General features: G+C 36.7%; 1 pseudogene; it reads right to left on the reverse strand.

Moving 5' to 3' along the window:
• Positions 1 to 4008: 4008 nt before the first annotated feature.
• Positions 4009 to 4100, reverse strand: LOC131826204 (U6 spliceosomal RNA; annotated as a pseudogene).
• Positions 4101 to 22332: the final 18232 nt, after the last annotated feature.

Raw genomic sequence — 22332 nt, forward strand, 5'->3', positions numbered from 1 at the left:
AGGCTTTGTCTTTCCGCACAGAGCGCGGGTCACACTTGTCTTCCACTGGCCTGCTCTTCCTGCTATGGCAGGCTACCCTGCTTCCCGTCCTTTTCCCGACCACAAGGCCAACGGCTCCTTCTCTTCTCTGGGGGCGGCGTGCTGCGCCTTCCCCAGACTTGCTCCTGGGGAGTGCAGTGACAGACGTGTGCAATCACGCTTCTCTCTCAGATCTCAAATACACAACATAACCCTACACCTAAAGGAGTTGGAGAAAGAACAACAAAGGAAGCCTAAACCCAGCAGGAGAAGAGGAATAATAAAGATCAGAGCAGAAATCAATGAAATAGAAACAAACAAAAACCACAAAACAACAACAACAACAACAAAAAAAACAATAGAACAAATCAACGAAACTAGGAGCTGGTTCTTTGAAATAATTAATAAGATTGATAAACCCCTTTCCAGACTTATCAAAAAGAAAAGAGAAAGAACCCAAATAAATAAAATCCTGAATGCAAGAGGAGATATCACAACCAACACCAAAGAAATACAAACAATTATAAGAACATACTATGAGCAACTCTACGCCAACAAATTCAACAATCTGGAAGAAATGGATACATTCCTAGAGACATATAAACTACCACAACTGAACCAGGAAGAAATAGGAAACCTGAACAGACCCATAACCAGTACGGAGATTGAAACAGTCATCAAAAATCTCCAAACAAACAAAAGCCCCGGGCCAGATGGCTTCCCAGGGGAATTCTACCAAACATTTAAAGAAGAATTAATTCCTATTCTCATGATACTGTTCCAAAAAAATAGAAATGGAAGGAAAACTCCCAAACTCTTTTTTTTTCTGAGGCCAGCATCACCTTGATCCCAAATCCAGACAAGGATCCCATCAAAAAAGAGAACTACAGACCAATATCCTTGATGAACACAGATGCGAAAATTCTCACCAAAATACTAGCCAATAAGATTCAACAGTACATTAAAAGGATTATTCACCACGACCAACTGGGATTTATTCCAGGGCTACAAGGTTGGTTCAACATCTGTAAATCAATCAATGTGATACAACACATCAATAAAACAAAGAACAAGAACCATATGATACTCTCCATAGATGCTGAAAAAGCATTTGGCAAAGTGCAGTATCCCTTCCTGATTAAAACTCTTCAAAGTGGGGCGCCTGGGTGGCTCAGGGGGTTAAGCCTCTACCTTCGGCTCAGGTCATGATCCCAGGGGCCTGGGATCGAGTCCTGCATTGGGCTTTCTGCTCAGCAGGGAGCCTGCTTCTCCTCATCTCTCTCTCTGTCTGTCTCTCTGCCTATTTGTGATCTCTCTCTCTGTCAAATAAATAAATAAAATCTTAAAAAAAAATCTCTTCAAAGTGTAGCGATAGAGGGCACATATTATCAATATTATCAAAGCCATCTATGAAAAACCCACTGCAAATATCATTCTCAATGGAGGAAAAACTGAATACTTTACCGCTGAGGTCAGGAATACGGCAGGGATGTCCATTATCACCACTGCTATTCAGCATTCTACTAGAAGTCCTGGCCTCAGCAATCAGACAACAAAAAGAAATTAAAGGCATCCAAATTTTGCCAAATTGGCAGAAGAGAAGTCAACCTATCCCTGTTTGCAGATGATATGATACTGTATGTGGAAAACTTAAAGGACTCCACTCCAAATCTGCTATAACTTGTATAGAAATTCTGTAAAGTGTCAGGATATAAATCAATGAACAGAAATTGGTTGCATTTTTTTTATACCAACAAGACTGAAGAAATAGAAACTAAGGAGTGAATCCCATTTACAATTGCACCCAAAACCCTAAGATACCTAGGAATAAACCTAACAAAGAATCTATACTCAGAAAACTCTAAAGTACTCATGAAAGAAATTGAAGAAGACACAAAGAAATGGAAAAATGTTCCATGCTCCTGTATTGGAAGAACAAATATTGTGAAAATGTCTATGCTACCTAAAGCAATCTACACATTTAATGCAATCCCTATCAAAATCCCATCCATTTTTTTCAAAGAAATGGGACAAATCATCCTAAAATATATATGGAACCAGAAAATACCTCGAATAGCCAGAGGAATATTGAAAAAGAAAGCCAAAGTTGTTGGCATCACAATTCCAGACTTCAAGCTCTATTACAAAGTTGTCATCATCAAGATAGTAGGGAACTGTCCCCAAAACAGACATAGATCAATGGAACAGAATAGAGAGCCCAGAAATACACCCTCAACTCTATGGTCAACTAATCTTCAACAAAGCAGGAAGGAATGTCCTATGGAAAAAAGACAGCCTCTTCAAAAAATGGTGTTGGGAAAATTGAACAGCCACATGCAGAAAAATGAAATTGGGCCGTTTCATTGCACCACACATGAAAATAGACTGGAAATGGATGAAGAAGCATAATGTGAGAAAGGAATCCATCAAAATCCTTGAGGAGAGAACTGGTAGCAACCTCTTTGACCTCAGCAGCAGCAACTTCTTCCTAGGAACATCGCCAAAGGCAAGGGAAGCAAGGGCAAGAATGAGCTACTTGGATCTCATCAGATCAAAAAGCTTTTGCACAGCAAAGTAAACAGTTAACAAAGCCAAAAGATGACTGTCAGAAGTTATCTGGGAGAAGATATTTGCAAATGACATACCAGATAAAGGGCCAGTATCTATCCAAAATCTATAAAGAGCTTATCAAACTCAACACCATAAGAACAAATAATCGAATGAAAAAATGGGCAGAGGACATGAACAGAAATTTTTGCAAAGAATACATCCAAATGGCCAACAGACACATGAAAAAATGCTCCACATCACTCGGCATCAGGGAAATACAAATCAAAACCAGAATGAGATACCACCTCACACCTTTCAGAATGGCTAAAATGAACAAATCAGTCATGACAGATGCTGGCGAGGATGTGGAGAAAGGGCAACTCTCCTACACTGTATGTGGGAATGCAAGCTGGTGCAACCACTCTGGAAAACAGCGTGGTGGTGCCTCAAAAAGCTGAAAATAGAACTACCCTATGACCCAGTGATTGTAGTACTGGATATATACCCTAAAGATACAAACGTGGAATTCTGAAGGGGCACATGCACCCAAATGTTTATAGCAGCAATGTCCACAATAGTTAAACTATGGAAAGAACCTAAATGTCCTTCAACAGATCAATCAACAAATAAGATATGGTATATATGTACAATGGGATACTGTGCAGCCATCAAAAGAAATGAAATCCTGCTATTTGTGATGACATGGATGGAACTAGAGGGTATTATGCTTGGCGAAATAAATCAATCTGAGAGAGACAACTATCATATGATCTCCCTGATATGATGAAGTGGAGATGCAACATAGGCGCTTTCGGGCGTACGAAAAGAAAAATAAAAGAAGATGGGATTGGGAGGGACACAAACCATAAAAGACTGAATCTCACAAAACAGACTGAGGGTTGCTGGGGGGAGGTGTGTTGGGAGAGGATGGTGGGGGTATGGACATTGGGGAGGGCAGGTGTTATGGTGAGTGATGGTGAGTGCTGTGAAATGTGTAAACGTGGTGATTCACAGACCTGTACCCCTAGGGATAAAAACACATTATATGTTTATAAAAAATTTAAAAAATAATTTAAAAAATCCATTAAAGAAAAAACACATATTGCAAGCCCAGAGCTAATCTCATATTCAATCAAAAAAGTTTGAAAGTTTTCCCCTTAAAGATCAGAAAAAAAGACAAGTGTGTCCACTTTCACTACTCTCATTTGACATAGTACTGGATGTCCTAGCCAGAGAAACAAGGAACACAAAGAAATAAAAGACTCCAAAAAAAAAAAAAAAAGGAAGAAGTAAAATTTTCTTTTTTTGGATAACATGAACTTACATGTAAAAAAATCCTAAAAACTTCACAAAAAATTTTGAATAAAAAAATGTAATAAAGCTGCCAAATACAAGATCAATATATAAAAGACAGGAATTTTGTTTTGTTTCGTTTTTTTTAAAATAGTTTTTCATGTCATCCTTGCTCAGTGATCATGCTAATCTTCTCTGCATCATTCCAAATTTAGTATATGTGCTGCCAAAGTAAGCACAAGACAGGAGCATTTTAACACTCTAATGATGAACTATCTGAAAAAATAAAGAGAACAATCTAATTCACAATAGCATCAAAAATAATAAAATACTTAGGAAAAGATTTAACTAAGAAGATGAAAGATCTGTACCCCATAAACTATGACATTGATAAAGAATTTGAAGGAGACATAAATGGAAAGATAGCTCATATTTATGAATGGTAAGAATTAACATTGTTAAAATGTCCATACTACCGAAAACCATCTGTAAATTCAATTCCTATCAAAAATCCAATGTTAGGGGAGCCTGGGTGGCTCAGTGGGTTAAGCCGCTGCCTTCGGCTCAGGTCATGATCCCAGGGTCCTGGGATCGAGCCCTGCATCAGACTCTCAGCTCAGCAGGAAGCTGCTAACTCTACTCTCTCTGCCTGCCTCTCTGCCTGCTTGTCATCTCTCTCTGTCAAATAAATAAATAAATAATATTTTTAAAAAATCCAATATTTTCTTTTACAGAAGTAAGTAAAGAATCCTAAAATTTATATGAGACCATAAAAGACAACAAATAAAGCAGTTCTGAGAAAGAATGAAGAAGCGAAATTACACTTCTTGATTTGAAACTATACTACAAAGCCCTCATGCTCAAAACAATAAAGTATACTGGCATAAAATCAGACCAATAAACAAGTTGAACAGAATTGAGAGTCCAGAAATAAATCCTTTGATACAGTCACCTAATATTTGACAGGGGCCAACATATATAATAGGTAAAGATAGTCTGTTCAATAAATGATATTTAAAACTGAATAGTCACACAAACCAGCATGAAACTGGAACCTCATATCACTCATAAATCTTAACTTGAAATAGATTAAAGACTTAAATGTGATGCATGAAACTAAATTTCCTAAAGGAAAACATAGGGAAAATTCTCCTTGACATTGGTCTTGCCAATAGTTGTTTGGATACCAGGCCAAAAACACAAGCAAAAGAAGCAAAAATAAATAAATGGTATTACATCAAACTAAAGTTTCTGCATTACCAAAAAAAAAAAAAGGGGGAAATGAAAACAGTATGTCATTCTAGGTTTTAATTTATTTTTAATTTAATTTAATTTAATTCCAGATTCATAATAAAGATAAACAGTTTTTATATATGAGTGGCCATTTGGATTACCCTTTCTGTAAAGTACATGCTCAAATCTTTTGATATCTTTACATTGTGTCATACTGACTTTTGAATAGTAGATTTTCTGAATGAACTTTTAGCTGTGTAGGTCTTCTCTATTTTATATTGAACTTGTTTTCATTTCAAAATCTTTATATTTGTTTTCATAATCTGCTTTTATTTTGCCTTGTCTACTATCTATCTATCTATTTATTTGCAAGCAAGAGAGAGCGAGCAACTGAGAGCGCAGGGAGGGATAGAAAAAGAAGGGAAAGGAATCTTAAGCAGGCTCCAGGCTCAGCACAGAGCCCAACTCTGGGCTCTATTTCACATCCCTGACATCATGACCTGAGCCAAAATGAAAGAAAGAAAATAAAATTAAGGTGTTAAAAAAAAAAAGGAAAAAGAATTGGAGGTTTAATTAATTGAGCCACCCAGGCACCCCTTTGGTATCTTAAATTAGCTGTCATATCTTAAAAATTCTTGTGTATCCATTTAATTCATTTATAAAATCTTTCTCAATATCATTTTTAGTTTCAGTTTTTTGTTCAATTTGCTTCCCCTCTCATTTTTTGAGCAGAGTAATCAAGCCATTTTACAATCTTTATTGATCATTTTAACATCATACTTAATCCCATTTTGTCTATCAAATCTTGTTAATAGTTTTTCTTTGTGTACTTTGTTACATTTTGCTATGTTCAAGACATTATATTTGAAACTCTTATTGAGTAGGGATAATTAAGAGCTATAATAATGGTATGGTCCTCCTTGGCAGGATTTTCTCTTATATCTGAGACTCTACAAGACAATCATATTCCAAATTCAGTGATTGACTTTCTCAGTTTACACAGAAGGCAAGGTAGGCTATAGTCTTATTTCTGCTTCTCCTTGTGCTTTGGGGATCTCAACTTAAATTTGGTTGTACCATAGTTTTCAAATTTGATTGCTGCTGGATTTTGAATTTTGTTTCTCTAGTATCAAGTGTCTATTAAAAACACAGCTCAGTGTGTTTTAGCAGTTTCAAATGCTCTCATGGCTAAAATGGCTTCAGGCATATATCTCTAGACTCTCATTGTGTTTCGTATTTTGGCCCAGTAATCCCTCACTTATTTTTATAATCATTCTGATATTTTTAACTTTAAAAGCTATTTTGTCTGGATTTTTAAGTTGTCTTAAGTAGGAGATTTTAGATCACCATTACTAGAATCAACAACAAATATACATGAAAATATCTGCAGTAGTTTATCACATCTTTATGGCTTTGAACTTCCATAAGCCGAGGCATCCTTCTCTAATCATTAGGCAAACTCCAATTTACCCTTTAAAACAACACAAGAATTGCTTCATTTAAGAACATGTTCAGGGAGGACTCTTCCCCACTGTTCTTACCAACATTCCCACACACTCGTTGCTACCCGCACCATGTTTATGAACTTTCATTAGGTATATCAGCGTCACCAGAATTTTGCTCTATTGTATTTTTGTCCTTTAGAGCTTTAATTAAATATTAATTCCATAGAAAGTCTGTCCCTTTTCTTTCAAACCTGGGTTAGTTATTTCTTCTCATTCTTTGTCAGAAGCTACTTTATTAGAGAAACTTACAGCTGTATTGTGACTTTGGAGCCTTTACAATTTTTCGACTGGAAAAATCACCCATCCCTGAGATTTTTACGCAGCTTCCTAGCTGATATTATTCAGAAATCTGTTCAACACAGACTTTTTCAGGGAGGCCCTTTCGGACCACTCAGTTACAAAACCTCTTCTCAATCACTGCTCTTTCTAAAATGTGCTTATTTAGTTCAAATATGCATCACTATTAAAGAAAAACCAGTACGATTTTTTCCTTTTTAAAGTTGGCTTACCTATTATCTAGCTCTCCCATTAAAATGATTCCTCTGGGCTGGGGTTTTGTTGTGCTCATCTTAGGCCAGGCACTCAATAAATTGTCTCTGAATGATCGAATTGTTTGACTCCCTTGCTAGATTCTCAACTTCATGAGGCCAAGGATTGTTCTATTCAGTCCTTCTTTATCCTCAATGTCTGTTATATTGCAGTCACTTACGTGACTAATGGGGAAAATCACAGAAAGAAAGAGTTAAAACTACAGAAAAACCCCGTAGGTTCAATAACACAAAGCTTTCTAAAATTATTTAGCCCAAGAATTGAATACTGGCTGCACTTTTGATTTTTTTTAAAATGGTATTGAATTTAATTTAAAGGGAAATACTTGAATGGTAGAATAATAAAAGAAAATTATAAAAGCAACTTGCTCCTTAAAGAAAGAATTATATAGGGCATCTCTTCTAGAAGCAAAATTTTCAAATGTCAAACATCTGAAAGCATAGAAGGAGAAGTAAGAGTGTGAATTGTACTTCAATGCTCTTTTCGTTATATTCAGCAAACAGCTTCATTCACACCTTTCCAGTTTTTTCAACTCTTTTGACAAAGCCTTCAGAGGAGTTACTGCTGATGACCACCATCACAGCCTGACAGGAGAAATTTTATAAAGAAAAATAATAGCATGCTTTTCCCAAATTGTTAAGGATATGGTGAAGCTCTGTCAGTTTCAAAGGAGGAATGTGCAATTCCATGCTATATATAATAATAACTTATTTTAAGAGTGGCTTTGCAATTTTTCAGATATATCCATTTACTGAAACCACTATCAAATAAACAAAAACAAACAAATTAACAGGGGTTCGAGACAGGAATTATCTAATCTAAAAATAGCACATGTTCACAGAATACACAACACATATCCCAAGTACTACTATAGGTTTCAAGTAATAGTCAAAACAATAGTAAACATGATTCAGACCCTACCAGTCAAATCATAAATGGGACCTTAACTGTAAATCCTTATCTTTAGATCAAAGCGGGTAATTGGGTGCTGAAGATACATTATAGAACTAATATGTTATAGAACTCCTCTGAAACGAGTCATTTATTCCATCACTTTTCCTGCACAGCTGCTGACCCATGTTTTGGTTCCTGGAAATAGCTGCTACCCTTCAAACTTCTTAAAAGCACATATATTGATAACTGTACTCATTCCTCCATTCCTCTGTGACTGTCACTGTGTTAAAATGTGGAGTCAGCTGACTCACTTGTGGTGGTAATAAAGTAGATGAGTTTGCAAAGTATTTTGTTATTTCTAAAAATGCAAAAACCAAATTATATTGAAATCATAAGGGGTGTTTCAGGGAGAGCTTTAGGATGTGGTTTCTTGTGTAATCCACAGAGATTAGCTCCAACACATATTTAAACTCTCCTCTAGGAGCAACCTTAGTGGTAAAACAAGAAGATAAACTGATGTATACGCACCCTGGCACAAAATTATCACTTATGTTTGGCTTCATAGTCTCCTCGTATTACTTATTTATCTTAACTTCTCTCTGAAATCAGGGAACACAGAATCTCAATCAGTTGACATTTTTCTACTGAATTACCCAATAGTCTGATCATACCCCTAATACTTTTTTAAATTATTTCACTCAAAATCCCAAATCTGCTTTGCTTCCTCATATTAGTACACTGTAATTTGATTTCAAAATGAGGACAGTTGTCAGTAATGCCACATTCATTAATCTATTTTACAATTCCATGTACTTAGAACTATGAAAATATGTTAATAACATCCATTGCAATAAGCCACCCTAAATTTATTCTCATAAAACAAGACCTCAAGAAAGAGAATTCAAAATCATCCATATATTTGCAATTTATTGCAATAAAGCCTTTATCAATAGACTGCCCTGTGCACATGGTGGTCAAATTGCTGGTGAAAACCAGCCAGATTTATGACAAGCTTTCTCATGGCTTCTAGGTAACCCAAGTGAGCCTTTATTGATACTGGGAAGGGATAAAGCAGGGAAGGGATAAACAGTGATGTAAGAATTGGCTAGACAAAAGTAATGACCTTCGTTACAAAGTGAGTATTTTAAAACAAAAGAGCCTGTTGGGAATATTGTTTTACAAAATAGTGGGATTTTTTTATTAACTTTTTAAAATTCAATTAGTTAACGTATAGTGTACCATTAGTTTCAAATGTAGATTTCAGTTATTCATACATAGCATATAATAGCTAATGCTCAGTACTTACTGTTATAGCTTCTTGAAAGCAGAATTTTAACCCCCTGAGCCACCCAGGCGCCCTTGAAAGCAGAATTTTAGATCATATTTTCTGATTACTTCCATGTAGTACAACAATTTCCTGCTAGCAACCTTCAAAACATACAGTTCGTTAGAGGAATTTCTTTAATAATAAATAAATAGGAATTTATTTAAATTTATAAATGTATAAAATAAATGGGAGTTTATTTAAATTTATTTAAATATTGCACACTATTTCATTGTTCATAAATGAGGTGATGATATTATAGCCATAAGTTGGTAGCACTGATATATCACTTTCTTTTTACTTCTCAGTGCATTCTATTTGCACAAAATAGATATATATTTTAAAAGAATCTGAATCTGTGGCAAACTTTTAAAAAACCCTATACAGTAAATTTTATCATTTTAAGTAATCTCAATTATCTTCCTCAATTGTGATAGTATATCCTTCTATCTAGGCCAGATATTGTATGAGGGATTAGAAGAGACATACTTTTCTAAATTTCACTTTTCTTTTTTTTTTTTTTTAAATTTCACTTTTCTCATCTGCAATATGCTGATCATGATCCTACAATAAAATACACTTACAATTTTTTGATGAAAATTATTTTATTTATTTTAAGATTTTATTTATTTATCAGAGAGAGTGGGCGAGAGAGCAAGCACAGGCAGACAGAATGGCAGGCAGAGGCAGAGGGAGAAGGAGGCTCCCGGCCGAGCAAGGAGCCCGATGCGGGACTCGATCCCAGGACGCTGGGATCATGACCTGAGCCAAAGGCAGCTGCTTAACCAACTGAGCCACCCAGGCGTCCCTTTTGATGAAAATTTAATCTGTATAAACAATATATTTGCTGTAATGCGTGGTTCATGGAAAACATCTTAGTTAATTATAAGCAACAACAGTATTAGAAATTAAGTAAACGTGTCTATAATATTTAAAGTTTTAACACATAATTCCAGTGCTTTGCCTTATTTTCTCAAATCCCTTGACCACTTTCACTGACAGAGTCAAATGTACTTTTTCTACTAGTAGCCAGCTCTTTGTCTTTTGTCAGATAGATGCCCTTGTCAATTATTTATAATAGAGATATTAGCAATAATAATAATAATAATAAATAGCAATGAAAATGTTAAAAAAAAGTTTTCTTAACTAATTAGGGTTCTTAGACATCAATTAGAGGAACCACCTCTGGAAAGCAAATTAATCTGCAAGACATTCCCAGAATTAACAAGTCAGTCAGATACAGGGTTGTCCGCAGACTGAAAGGTGAAGCAAAAGGACTAGGTTTGGAAAATAGGTAAGGACAGTGAAAAAAATGATCAAATTTTTGGGCAAAATAAATTCTTAGCTGTCCTTTCAATGGAGTCCTGGGCATTATGTAGCAGAAACTCTCAATCCATTGGAGTCACCCCGTTTATTAGCTTGCTATTGACAAAGTTATTTACAAACTGTAGAGCAAGAGGTTATAATGTAGAAAACTGATGGTAATGTACAAGATTCTTCTTAACAATAATGCAAGTTAGTGATTTTTCATTAGAAAACATAAATTCTATATCCCAAATTATGGGCCCAGAGCACTTTTGCTGCACAACTCTGCTTATATCCCACATAACCATGTGAACTAGTTTTAATATCTGCTTCTCTTATTAAATTTGAATAAAAATTCTTGACACAAGTATTTTATAATTGTGTGATAAACATGCATTTAATTTCTTGGAGAACAAAACACGTTAGAAGAGAAATGGAAAAAAATTTCAACACCTTTATTTTAAGATTATATAGACAAATGGTCATCAAATTGGTAAGATATGAAAGACTTGAACAAAATTATCAACTAACTAAATATGCTTGATATTACAGAACACTCCCAACAACCGCAGACTACATATATCTTAGGCCATGATTTTCTTTGCAAAGGTCAACATTGATAATGTTCTAGTCATACCTCCGTGTACCAGGAAAGAAGTAGCATATTTCTTGAAAGACACAGCTATCAATGCTCCATTGAGAAATCATAAAGATGGAGAAGGGATTTGCAAATATATTTCTGATAATGGACATCAACTCTGATTATTAAAAAATGAATAAAAATAAAATACCTTACTAATAACCAAACAGAGTATCCAATTTTACATGTGAAGAAAATTATTGAAGAGACGTGGATGGCTTATAAGCACATGACAAATTTCTCAACATTTAGACATTAAAGAAATACAAATTAAAATCATAATGAGACATGCTTACATATCTATTAGAATGGCTAAAATTATAAAGGCTAATTGTACTTCGTCTGAGCTTGATTGAGAAGCAACAAAAAATCTAAACTGTTGTTGGCATATATCATGATAGCACCACTTTGGAAAATAGTTTGAAAATTTTTTTAAATGCAAAATATGTTGCAGTTACACGAATAGCCATTTTACTTATAGGCATTTAATCAAGAGAAACAAACCCTATGTTCGTACAAGGACTTGTATATGAATTTCATAGCAGCTTTATTTTTAAGAATTGAAAACAGTGAAATGTTCATCAATGTCCATCAATAGAGCAAAGACAAATTATGATCTATTCATTAAAGAGATTACTATTCAACATCAAAATGAACTATTTACAATTGGAGATTCTCAAAGTAATGGTGCTGAGAAAAGAAAAGCCAGGCAATGAATAGTATATACTGTGTGATTCCATGACTATAAAAAAATCTAGAAAATACAAATTTATATATAGTCACAGTCATCAAATATATTGGTGTGATTTTAGTGTCTTCTTCTGTGTTCCAATAGCTTCCTACACTTAAAAACGTATTTCCTTTGAAGGGTTATTTTAGAGCATCCAGAGAGGATCTAGGAGTGTGGTATTATGCAATTTTTAAGTAGGTATGAAATGGTTATTTATATGATTGTTTCTTTAAGGCTTATGTATATTGTCCATCATATGCTATAAAATATTTTGAAAGTAAATTTAGGGTATGTGAAACATAGTTTATTGTTTGGAAAAAAGTGTTGAAATGACTTATGAAATTCAGTATACTCTCAACATTAAATTTTTCTGAAATTTACCAATTGTCTACTGAACCTATTATATGGCAGATATTACTTCAGACTACACTGGTAAATGAAATACTTGGCTTTGTAGAACTTTTATTTTAAAGAGTGAGACAATTAAAAGCTATAAACCTTAATAAAAATTGCATAGTGTATTCAAAAATGATGAGTACAATGGGGAAAAAGAAAAATTCGATCAGGGTGAGAAAAATCAAGGTTACTAGGCAGGGGATGGGGAGTTAATAATTTTAATAGGAAGATCAGGGTAGTTACAATGAAGCTGACAATTGAACAAAGATATGGGAAGGTGATGAATTTGCCCAGAACTATCAGCAATAAGGTCACTCCAGACAAAGGAATTGGCTATCTTGAAGGCCAGAAGGTTGGATTGTGCCTGGCATATCTGAGGAATTGCAAGGAGGCCACTGTGAGGGACTGAAGAGTAGCAGGGAAAGAGGTCACAGAGGTTAAATGAGTGGCTAGATCATGTAAAAGCTTAGAAGTCATTGTAAAACTCTGGCTTTTATATTTGGAAATTTACTGTGTGATAGAATTTCTGCTAATAACTGAGAGTTCAAATGTCCATTAAATTTCAAGGATTCTTTTTCTTGTAAGACAGAATAAAGAAAAAGAGTTCATATTTTCACATGGTGTAACAAATGCTCGGAGATCCAACTGAAGGAAGCTATCGGAGCACAGAAGAAGGCACTAAAATCACACCAATATATTTGATGACTGTGACTATATATAAATTTGTATTTTCTAGATTTTTTATAGTCATGGAATCACACAGAATATACTATTCATTGCCTGGCTTTTCTTTTCTCAGCATCATTACTTAGAGAATCTGCAATTGTAAATAGTTCATTTTGATGTTGAACAGTAATCTCTTTAATAAATAGATCATAATTTGTCTTTGCTCTATTGATGGACATTGATGAACATTTCCCCTGTTTTCAATTCTTAAAAATAAAGCTGCTATGAAATTCATATACAAGTCCTTGTATGAACATATGGTTTGTTTCTCTTGGTTAAATGCCTAGAAGTAAAATGGCTATTTGTGTAACTGCAACATATTTTGCATTTAAAAAAATTTTCAAAATATTTTCCAAAGTGGTGCTATCATGATATATGCCAACAACAGTTTAGATTTTTTGTTGCTTCTCAATCAAGCTCAGACGAAGTACAATTAGCCTTTATAATTTTAGCCATTCTAATACATATGTAAGCATGTCTCATAATTTTAATTTGTATTTCTTTAATGTCTAAATGTTGAGAAATTTGTCATGTGCTTATAAGGCATCCATATCCTTTTGGTGACATGTCTCTTCAATAATTTTCTTCACATGTAAAATTGGATACTCTGTTTGGTTATTAGTAAGGTTTTTTATTTTTATTCATTTTTTAATAATCAGAGTTGATGTCCATTATCAGATATATAATTTGCAAATCCCTTCTCCATCTTTACGGTTTTTCAATGGAGCTTTGATAGCTGTGTCTTTCTTTCTTTTTTTTTTTTAATTTTTTTTTTATAAACATATATTTTTATCCCCAGGGGTACAGGTCTGTGAATCACCAGGTTTACACACTTCACAGCACTCACCAAATCACATGTCCTCCCCAATGTCCATAATCCCAACACCTTCTCCCAAACCTCATCCCCCCGGGAACCCTCAGTTTGTTTTGTGAGATTAAGAGTCACTTATGGTTTGTCTCCCTCCCAACCCCATCTTGTTTCATTGATTCTTCTTCTACCCACTTAAGCCCCCATGTTGCATCACCACTTCCTCATATCAGGGAGATCATATGATAGTTGTCTTTCTCTGCTTGACTTATTTCGCTAAGCATGATACGCTCTAGTTCCATCCATGTTGTTGCAAATGGCAAGATTTCATTTCTTTTGATGGCTGCATAGTATTCCATTGTGTATATATACCACATCTTCTTGATCCATTCATCTGTTGATGGACATCTAGGTTCTTTCCATAGTTTGGCTATTGTGGACATTGCTGCTATAAACATTCGGGTGCATGTGTCCCTTTGGATCACTACATTTGTATCTTTAGGGTAAATACCCAATAGTGCAATTGCTGGGTCATAGGGCAGTTCTATTTTCAACATTTTGAGGAACCTCCATGCTGTTTTCCAGAGTGGCTGCACCAGCTTGCATTCCCACCAACAGTGTAGGAGGGTTCCCCTTTCTCCGCATCCTCGCCAGCATCTGTCATTTCCTGACTTGTTGATTTTAGCCATTCTGATTCGTGTGAGGTGATATCTCATTGTGGTTTTGATTTGTATTTCCCTGATGCCGAGTGATATGGAGCACTTTTTCATGTGTCTGTTGGCCATCTGGATGTCTTCTTTGCAGAAATGTCTGTTCATGTCCTCTGCCCATTTCTTGATTGGATTATTTGTTCTTTGGGTGTTGAGTTTGCTAAGTTCTTTATAGATTCTGGACACTAGTCCTTTATCTGATATGTCGTTTGCAAATAACTTCTCCCATTCTGTCAGTTGTCTTTTGATTTTGTTAACTGTTTCCTTTGCTGTGCAAAAGCTTTTGATCTTGATGAAATCCCAGTAGTTCATTTTTTCCCTTGCTTCCCTTGCCTTTTGCGTTGTTCCTAGGAAGATGTTGCTGCGGCAGAGTTGGAAGAGGTTGCTGCCCGTGTTCTCCTCAAGGATTTTGATGGATTCCTTTCGTACATTGAGGTCCTTCATCCATTTTGAGTCTATTTTTGTGTGTGGTGTAAGGAAATGGTCCAATTTCATTTTTCTGCATGTGGCTGTCCAATTTTCCCAGCACCATTTATTGAAAAGGCTGTCTTTTTTCCATTGGACATTCTTTCCTGCTTTGTCGAAGATTAGTTGACCATAGATTTGAGGGTCTATTTCTGGGCTCTCTATTCTGTTCCATTGATCTATGTGTCTGTTTTTGTGCCAGTACCATGCTGTCTTGATGATGACAGCTTTGTAATAGAGCTTGAAGTCCGGAATTGTGATGCCACCAACGTTGGCTTTCTTTTTCAATATCCCTTTGGCTATTCGAGGTCTTTTCTGGTTCCATATAAATTTTAGCATTATTTGTTCCATTTCTTTGAAAAAGATGGATGGTACTTTGATAGGAATTGCATTAAATGTGTAGATTGCTTTAGGTAGCATAGACATTTTCACAATATTTATTCTTCCAATCCAGGAGCATGGAACATTTTTCCATTTCTTTGTGTCTTCCTCAATTTCTTTCATGAGTACTTTATAGTTTTCTGAGTATAGATTCTGTGTCTCTTTGGTTAGGTTTATTCCTAGGTATCTTATGGTTTGGGATGCAATTGTAAATGGGATTGACTCCTTAATATCTCTTTCTTCTGTCTTGCTGTTGGTGTAGAGAAATGCAACTGATTTCTGTGCATTGATTTTATATCCTGACACTTTACTGAATTCCTGTATAAGTTCTAGCAGTTTCGGAGTGGAGTCTTTTGGGTTTTCCACATATAGTATCATATCATCTGCGAAGAGTGATAATTTGACTTCTTCTTTGCCGATTTGGATGCCTTTAATTTCCTTTTGTTGTCTGATTGCTGAGGCTAGGACCTCTAGTACGATGTTGAATAGCAGTGGTGATAATGGACATCCCTGCCGTGTTCCTGACCTTAGCGGAAAAGCTTTCAGTTTTTCTCCATTGAGAATGATATTTGCGGTGGGTTTTTCATAGATGGCTTTGATGATATTGAGGTATGTGCCCTCTATCCCTACACTTTGAAGAGTTTTGATCAGGAAGGGATGTTGTACTTTGTCAAATGCTCTTTCAGCATCTATTGAGAGTATCATATGGTTCTTGTTCTTTCTTTTATTGATGTGTTGTATCACATTGACTGATTTGCAGATGTTGAACCAACCTTGCAGCCCTGGAATAAATCCCACTTGGTCGTGGTGAATAATCTTTTTAATGTACTGTTGAATCCTATTGGCTAGTATTTTGTTGAGTATTTTCGCATCTGTGTTCATCAAGGATATCGGTCTATAGGTCTCTTTTTTGGTGGGATCCTTGTCTGGTTTTGGGATCAAGGTGATGCTGGCTTCATAAAATGAGTTTGTAAGTTTTCTTTCCATTTCTATTTTTTGGAACAGTTTCAGGAGAATAGGAATTAGTTCTTCTTTAAATGTTTGGTAGAATTCCCCCGGGAAGCCGTCTGGCCCTGGGCTTTTGTTTGTTTGGAGATTTTTAATGACTGTTTCAATCTCCTTACTGGTTATGGGTCTGTTCAGGCTTTCTATTTCTTCCTGGTTCAGTTGTGGTAGTTTATATGTTTCTAGGAATGCATCCATTTCTTCCAGATTGTCAAATTTATTGCCGTAGAGTTGCTCATAGTATGTTCTTATAATAGTTTGTATTTCTTTGGTGTTAGTTGTGATCTCTCCTCTTTCATTCATGATTTTATTTATTTGGGTCCTTTCTCTTTTCTTTTTGATAAGTCGGGCCAGGGGTTTATCAATTTTATTAATTCTTTCAAAGAACCAGCTCCTAGTTTCGGTGATTTGTTCTATTGTTTTTTTGGTTTCTATTTCATTGATTTCTGCTCTGATCTTTATGATTTCTCTTCTCCTGCTGGGCTTAGGGTTTCTTTCTTGTTCTTTCTCCAGCTCCTTTAGGTGTAGGGTTAGTGTGTGTACCTGAGACCTTTCTTGTTTCTTGAGAAAGGCTTGTACCGCTATATATTTTCCTCTCAGGACTGCCTCTGTTGTGTCCCACAGATTTTGAACCGTTGTATTTTCATTATCATTAGTTTCCATTATTTTTTTCAATTCTTCTTTAATTTCCCGGTTGACCCATTCATTCTTTAGAAGGATACTGTTTAGTCTCCATGTATTTGGGTTCTTTCCAAACTTCCTTTTGTGGTTGAGTTCTAGCTTTAGAGCATTGTGGTCTGAAAATATGCAGGGAATGATCCCAATCTTTTGATACCTGTTGAGTCCTGATTTAGGACCGAGGATGTGATCTATTCTGGAGAATGTTCCATGTGCACTAGAGAAGAATGTGTATTCTGTTGCTTTGGGATGAAATGTTCTGAATATATCTGTGATGTCCATCTGGTCCAGTGTATCGTTTAAGGCCTTTATTTCCTTGCTGATCTTTTGCTTGGATGACCTGTCCATTTCAGTGAGGGGAGTGTTAAAGTCCCCTACTATTATTGTATTATTGTTGATGTGTTTCTTTGATTTTGTTATTAATTGGTTTATATAGTTGGCTGCTCCCACATTGGGGGCATAGATATTTAAAATTGTTAAATCTTCTTGTTGGACAGACCCTTTGAGTATGATATAGTGTCCTTCCTCATCTCTTATTATAGTCTTTGGCTTAAAATCTAATTGATCTGATATAAGGATTGCCACTCCTGCTTTCTTCTGATGTCCATTAGCATGGTAAATTCTTTTCCACCCCCTCACTTTAAATCTGGAGGTGTCTTCGGGCTTAAAATGTGTTTCTTGGAGGCAACATATAGATGGGTTTTGTTTTTTTATCCATTCTGATACCCTGTGTCTTTTAACAGGGGCATTTAGCCCATTCACATTCAGGGTAAGTATTGAGAGATATTAATTTAGTGCCATTGTATTGCCTGTAAGGTGACTGTTACTGTATATGGTCTCTGTTCCTTTCTGATCTAGCACTTGTAGGCTCTCTCTTTGTTTAGAGGACCCCTTTCAATATTTCCTGTAGAGCTGGTTTGGTATTTGCAAATTCTTTCAGTTGTTGTTTGTCCTGGAAGCTTTTAATCTCTCCTTCTATTTTCAATGATAGCCTAGCTGGATATAGTATTCTTGGCTGCATGTTTTTCTAGTTTAGTGCTCTGAAAATATCATGCCAGCTCTTTCTGGCCTGCCAGGTCTCTGTGGATAAGTCAGCTGCCAATCTAATATTTTTACCATTGTATGTTACAGACTTCTTTTCCCGGGCTGCTTTCAGGATTTTCTCTTTGTCATTGAGACTTGTAAATTTTACTATTAGGTGTCGGGGTATGGGCCTATTCTTATTGATTTTGAGGGGCATTCTCTGAACCTCCTGAATTTTGATGCTCGTTCCCTTTGCCATATTGGGGAAATTCTCCCCAATAATTCTCTCCAGTATACCTTCTGCTCCCCTCTCACTTTCTTCTTCTTCTGGAATCCCAATTATTCTAATGTTGTTTCGTCTTATGGTGTCATTTATCTCTCGAATTCTCCCCTCGTGGTCCAGTAGCTGTTTGTCCCTCTTTTGCTCAGCTTCTTTATTCTCTGTCATTCGGTCTTCTATATCACTAATTCTTTCTTCTGCCTCATTTATCCTAGCAGTTAGAGCCTCCATTTTTTATTGCACCTCATTAATAGCTTTTTTGATTTCACCTTGGTTAGATTTTAGTTCTTTTATTTCTCCAGAAAGGGCTTTTATATCTCTCGAGAGGGTTTCTCTAATATCTTGCATGCCTTTTTCGAGCCCGGCTAGAACCTTGAGAATTGTCATTCTGAACTCTAGATCTGACATATCACCGATGTCTGTATTGATTAGGTCCCTAGCCTTCGGTACTGCCTCTTGTTCTTTTTTTTTGTGTTGAATTTTTACGTCTTGTCATTTTGTCCAGATAAGAGTAAATGAAGGGGCAAGTAAAATACTAAAAGGGTGGCAACAACCCCAGGAAAATATGCTTTAACCAAATTAGAAGAGATCCAAAATCGTGAGTGGGGAGAAAGGGGATAAAAAGAGGTTCAAAAAGGAAGAAAGAAAAAAAAAAAAAACAAAAAGAAAAGAAAAAAAAAGAAAAGAAAAGAATTTTTTAAAAAAGAAAACACCTAAGAAAAATGTAAAAAAGAAAAAATATATATATTAGATAAACTAGTAAAAAATCGTTAAAAAAGAAAAAGGTAACAGTTAAAAAAAAATTTTACCCGAAGGCGAGGAAAAAAAAAATGAAAAAGAAAAAATTAAATTAACTGCAAGACTAAAAAAAATCACAGGAAAAAAGCCATGAGTTCCTTGTTTGGCTTTCTCCTCCTCTGGAATTCTGCTGCTCTCCTTGGTATTGAAACCGCACTCCTTGGTAGGTGAACTTGGTCTCGGCTGGATTTCTTGTTGATCTTCTGGGGGAGGGGCCTGGTGTAGTGATTCTCAAGTGTCTTTGCCCCAGGTGGAATTACACCGCCCTTACCCGGGGCCGGGGTGAGTAATCCGCTCCGGTTTGCTTTCAGGAGCTTTTGTTACCTGAGCGCTTTCCGTAGAGTTCCGGAGGACGGGAATACAAATGGCGGCCTCCTGGTCTCCGGCCCGGAGGAGCCGAGAGCCCAGGGCCCCACTCCTCAGTGCGCCCTCAGAGAACAGCGCCCAGTTACTCCCGTCTGCCTGACCTCCGGCCGCGCTCCGAGCTCACTGAGCCTGCGACCGGTTCAAGGTAACACGGAGCTGCGAGCTTACTGTCGGCTCTGTCTCTGTAGCCGGCTTTCCCGTTCCAATACCCGCAAGCTCTGCGACACTCAGACACCCCCGATCCTTCTGTGACCCTGCGGGACCTGAGGCCACGCTGACCCCGCATGGGCTTCGCCCCGGTTTAGCCTCTGGAGCGATGTCCCTCAGCGGAACAGACTTTTCAAAGTCCTGATTTTGTGCACGGTTGCTCCGCTGCTTGCCGGGAGCCGGCCCCTCCCCCCAGGGTCTATCTTCCCGTCGCTTTGGATTCACTTCTCCGCCGGTCCTACCTTTCAGAAAGTGGTTGTTTTTCTGTTTCCAGAATTGCTGTTCTTCTTCTCTTCGATCTGCCGATGGATTTTCAGGTGTTTTCAATCTTTAGATAAGCTATCTAGCTGATCTCCGGCTAGCTGAAGCAGTCTCAGCTTGCTACTTCTCCGCTATCTTGACTCCTCCTTCATAAATAAATAAATTCTGCCTACTGGCGTCTTCTGCCCCTGTAGAGATCCAGACGTGTATAATTCTGATCTCAGGCTGATTTCATGGGTGATCGGAGTTCTTTGGTAGGTAATCAGCTCACTTTAGGGTATAGGTTGAAATGGCGCCTCTTCCCAGTTCTCCGCCATCTGGTCTCCCCCCTAGCTGTGTCTTTCAAGTAATATTCTACTTCTTTCCTGGTACGCAGAGGTATGAATCGAACATTATCAATGTTGACCTTTGCAAAGAAAATCATGGCTTAAGATATATGTAGTCTTTGGCTGTTGGGAGTGTTCTGTAATATCAAGCATATCTAGTTAGTTGATAATTTTGTTCAAGTCTTACATATCTTACCAATTTGATGACCATTTGTCTATATAATCTTAAAATAAAGGTGTTGAAACTTTTTTCCATTTCTCTTCTAAGGTAGAAGTTATGATTTTTGTTCTTAGTTTTTCCCTATATATCCCCAAATCTGTGATTAAGTATTAAAAGTCAAGCATTATTATACTCCCTGATGAATTCATCCTTTTACTCTTCTGTAATTTTGACTTGATCTTTATGTCTGATAATGAAATTTGCTTTAAAATCACTTTTCATTATCTTGATATAACCACCAAAGTTATAGTGTGATTAATGTTAATATAGCATAGTTTTACTTTTACTTTATAAAGCACTTCTATATTTAATCCTGAAAATAAAAAAAACAACTTTTTAGCTCTGGAAGCATCTTTCTAAATTATCTTTTCTTTTCTTTTCTTTTTTTTTAATGAATCAGTAGCAATTTTTCTTAAGGGACCTAAACTGAAAGTAGGTTTAGAACTTTATTTATTAATTTATTTATTTAGTAAAAGATTTTATTTTGTTTATTGACAGCGAGAGAGAGAGAGAGAGAGAGAGTGAGAGGAAGCCCACAAGCGGGGGTAATCACGTGCAAAGGGAGAGGAAGAAGCAAGCTCCTTGGGGTGCAAGTAGTCCCATGCAGGACTGGATCCCTGTACACTGGAATCATGACCTAAGCCAAAGGCAAACATCTGCTTAAACAACTGAGTCATCCAGGCACCCCTAAAAAATTTAAAAAAAAACAACTTTTAAAAACATTTTGTTTGTTCCTTTTTTTAAAATATTTTATTTATTTGACAGACAGAGAGACAGGAAGAGGAACTATAAGCAGGGCAGAGGGAAAAGGAGAAGCAGGTTTCCCACTGAGCAGAGAGCCTGATGTGGGGCTCCATCCCAGGACCCTGGGATCATGACCTGTAAAGAAAGGACACTTATGGAGGAAGCCACCAAGACACCTCTTTTCTTTGTTTTTAATATATGGCAACTGATGCTTCCCAGCCACGAGGAGCATATTACCCATTGATTAAATATTTGATAACAACCTATTTAAAAAGGTGTGTAAATATATACTTATTCAGATTTATACACTTTGTGTTTTCTTCATAGTTTGGGGCTGGATCCCATGGTAACAACACTGTTTCCAGTCTTTGCCTTCCTATCTTTTGATACCAGGTATTTGGTCAGCAAAGCAAAGTAGTATCAAAATTAATAAGCCCTTGGCACCATATCTCTGGAGCAGGGGTTGCTCTTAGCCAAGGCCCAGAGCAGTTGACCTCCCCTCGCTAGTGCTATAGCCCCAAGGACTAGGTCCCTGCCACCAGAACTCAGTCTTACGTGTTATGCTAAGCAGACAAAACCAAAACAGGAAAGCTCCGACAGCTTTCACTGGCATGCCTCATCTCCCACTCCCTCGACGTCCAGGCAGTACCAGATGCCAGGGAGGGGTCTTGGTCCAACATATGGGAGGGAAGGAAGTAGCCACGAGCAAGTACCTGCCTCTTCGTGCCTTTCTTTCATGAGCAGGTTGTAAGGAGGAGGAAGAGGAAGGGGAAGACAGGTGAACTTCAAGGGGTGAAGGCCTCAGGTAGGCAGCTGGCTCCTGCCAGTAGGAAAGGGACAAAGGAGAAGGCAGTGAGTCTTGCAGGGAGGGTGGGCGGTAAGGGTTATAGCTTATGA

Source organism: Mustela lutreola, chromosome 2, assembly GCF_030435805.1.
Source record: "Mustela lutreola isolate mMusLut2 chromosome 2, mMusLut2.pri, whole genome shotgun sequence".
In the NCBI taxonomy this organism is placed as follows: Eukaryota; Metazoa; Chordata; class Mammalia; order Carnivora; family Mustelidae; genus Mustela; species Mustela lutreola.